Below are 3,992 nucleotides of genomic sequence, written 5' to 3' on the forward strand. Positions count from 1 at the left end.
ACTTTTTTATATTTTTTTCTTATACGTTTTAATATAGTATATTTTTAGTATTTTTAATATTTTTTTAGTACGCTAGAATTTATTATTATTTATGATTAATTTTTTGTTTAATTTATTTTACTTAATGAAATCAATAAATTATATTATAAAATAATAATAATAAATATAATGCACAAAAATTATCATTATAAAAATATATAATGTCAAATAAAAAATCAATAAAAAATATAAATAATAAATAATAGAAAAAAGAGTTCATATAAAAAAAATAATAAAAATTCTATAAATCATATAATAATATAATAATATGTATAAAGGATAAAGTTGGTAATAGAAAAATAAATGTTAAATATCAATGGCTAAAAGCCAGTTAGTACAACGCAGAAATTAGAAATTGTTATTTCTTGTAAATGGGGTTTTGTGATCAAAATCACTTCTGCATTTATATAAAGAAAAATTTGCCAAACCAAAAATAGAAGCTTTCAAGAAATTGTAACGTGCTTTTTCTCTTCTAATGTGGTTGCCAAACACGCCCTAAGTCAATTAGTAGCTAGGTTGGAATTTATGGGTTGATGTTGATCAAGCCTATTTGACTTACTTCAAGCATATAAGTAGACTTGATAGGTTGGTCCCTCATAATTATCAATGTATGGTTATTAGACAAGGATGATGATCTCAATTTCCATACCTTAGTCAAGAGTTCTTTCTCTTTCCTTTATTAGTTAATTATCATTTACTTTCTTGTCATTTACTTTTCTTGTCAGTTGTCAAATCAAACCCCATTGTTCCTTCATAGCCAATAATTGAGCACTTCATTGCAATTCCTTATGAGACGATTCGAGACTTAAATACTCTCGGTTATTTTATTGGGATTTGTACTTGTGACAAACAAATTAAAACTTTGATGGAAAATTATTAGTTGGTTTGGGACTATGCTTACAACAAAGTTCTTTTTCTATTGATGAAATTATAGACCAACGATAATTCTCACATCAACGATCCAGTATACTTGCCGGTCTATCTGTGCAAATTCTGCGGAGCCAATTTTGTGCACCAGGTATAAAGTTCATTTATTTCTTCCAAGGTCAATTTTATAAGCGTCTGAATCTTTCATGGTAAAAAATGACTATTTACTCTTAAAAACACGACAAAAAAGCTCAACATTAAATATGTATTCCCAAAAAATACTTTAGAGATTGAATTTTGATGCAATTTTTTGGAAGCATAATTATTAAAAAAATATATTTTATCCTTAAAATTTGGTAATTTTTTGCCAGGTCTATATTTTTTGTGATTTTTTTCAACAATTAATAATACTTTTAAAAAATAAAATAAAAATATAGAGATCAAATTTTTATTCTATTTTTGTGTGTATTTTTTAAATAATTATCTACATATTTTTATAAAATTTTGGATCAAATGCATAAGTGGTTTATTAAATACAAAAGTCGTTTGCCACTTATAAAAAAATAATACACTTTTTGAGCATTTTTGTTGCGTTTTTTAATTATTTGAGAGTATTTTTGTCGATAATAAAATTTGGGTATATTTTTATCAACAACAAAATTATTCAAGTATATTTTTAATAATTTATCCATCTAAATACTATGCAATTAATAATAATAATAATAACGATATTAATAATAACAATAATAAGTGAGACTTGTATTCTAGTTTGATGATAAGTCGAAAATATTTCTTACATACTAGTTTTATCAGTCACATGTATTATTTGAAATGAAACGAAACCACCAAATATTAGCACAGGCTGCCTGAACAAAATATTTGTCACATTTTTTAATACTTAATGATTTACACTTTGAAAAAGTAAACTCTTTTAAATCTTTCATATGTTATTGAAAGAAAAACAACAATAACACATGAATTCTCATATAAAAAACTCGTACTCTCATGTATATGAGACAAAATTTGACCATTAAGATATATTTTTAAATTAACATAACCTTTCAGTTTATACACTCATCATCCTCATTCACAAATATATAAAACACTCTCAAAATGAAGAATAACGTTCTTACAATGAACAATAACTCTACACTTCAGCATAACACAATATTTCTTTTATAATTAGTTTTATATTTTTTTATTCCTACATACACAAAATATCACTGTCGTTTTTAGTTTTTTCTACAACACCTCAATGACATCTTGATCGAATTATATTTTAAAATATAAAATGTTACTGTTGTTTTCAATTTTTTTAATTAAAAAATTAAAAACACTCAAAACATTATTAACGTTTAATTTTTTATTTTTAAATTTTTAAAAAAATTTACCACATAAAAACGGCATTGCAGTTTTGTGAATAAAAAGAATTTATTTATTTTTTAATGATAACATTGGCGCTATTTTTTATTTAAATAATTTAAAAAATATTTTTATGCATAAATATAGGTGATGTTTTGTGTCTTCCAAAAAATAAAATATATCCCATAACAATGTAAAATTTACATGAAGTAAAATATTGAGGCACATCTTGTTACAATATCAAAAAAAATTAGTCGAACTTGTTCGCGCAAAATATTTGAAAGACTAAATTGTTACTTTAGACTTATTATTATACAAAAAAAACAAATGAGTAGCCAGAGCCAAAAAGAATGAACTCGGCCTTCCGAGCTATCACTGCGCTGCGTAAAAGGGTACGGTACATTCACCTCGCCTGCCTGGCGAGGGATGACTCATGAAAATGCTCCTCAGTACCAGGAATCAGCTGGGAATCTATGAAGTTTCCGGCATCAAAATTCCTCTCCATGACAGTAAGAACCCCCTCAGGACTGGACGACATCTTTCTTTTCCTCTTGAGGCTAGGAACCTCTTCTACCTCGTCGTCGACATCCGGGTTAGACGTTGAACCCCCGGTGCCGATCACCTCATGGAAGGGAGAAACACGAACCGCCTTGTCACCTTGAGCCGAGGTGCCGGTCTCGCCGACCTCGACCCCTTGTTCCGAAGCGGCCTTGTCCTCTGGGGGAACGGCAGATTTCTCAGCAGCAGACTTCTCATTACCTCCCTCGTCGTCACTTGCACACAGGAAGGTTTGAAACAAGTTAGGGAGACCCGTTATCTCGGCAGACATTCCCACTGAAAAGAAAAAGAAGTTGGTTAGTGACAATAAGATATTAAGGAAAGCAAGAAGCTGACACAAGACAAGCAAAGGCTTCTCACAATATAATTGCGACCGGCCTCCCGATCACCCATGAGGAGGTGAGGATTCACATGATTCCTCCCAAAGATTGCTATCAACACGTCGGCAATCTTTCTATCCACCGCCGACATGCCCTTATAGGTTACTTTAACGAAGGCATTGGACCCTGCCCCGAAGCTCCAATAGGTCGGGATAAGGCGTGCCCCCTCCAACGACAACCAAAAGGGATGATGACCTTTGACAGGGCGGACCTTGAAATATTTATCCTTAAATCCGTGATAGGAGTCCTCAAATAAACCAAAAATCCTCCGACCTTGGGCAGACCGGAAGGACATGAACCCCTTTTTATGTTTCCCCTCCTTCGAAGGGTTTGTAAGATTGAAAAAGAAAAGAAAGACATCTACAGACACCGGCAGCTCAAGGTATTCACAAACCATCTCGAAACAGCGAATCGAAGCCCAGCTGTTCGGATGCAACTGCGACGGCGCAACGGAAACCCGACCTAGAAGCGCCATCTGAAAGGCGGAGAATGGAATACGAACCCCGACTTGGGTAAACATGGATTTATAGAACCAAATCCAATCGGCGACCCGAGGATGGTTGAAATTAAGCTCATACAAGCGCTCATGAGGAGCCGGGACGAAGACGTCATAATTGGCTTCCTCATCGGTCCCTCCGCACAAGTACTCGTGTAACACCCTAATATTCAAATCCTTATGCTCGAGTCATAAGTCAATGATATTACGGTGGTACGACTCTCAGGTGGATTTTTAATATATAAATATAGGTAATTTCGAAAGGAGTATTAATCGAGAAGCCTGAAAGG

This window comes from Arachis hypogaea, chromosome 3 (genome assembly GCF_003086295.3).
Source record: "Arachis hypogaea cultivar Tifrunner chromosome 3, arahy.Tifrunner.gnm2.J5K5, whole genome shotgun sequence".
In the NCBI taxonomy this organism is placed as follows: Eukaryota; Viridiplantae; Streptophyta; class Magnoliopsida; order Fabales; family Fabaceae; genus Arachis; species Arachis hypogaea.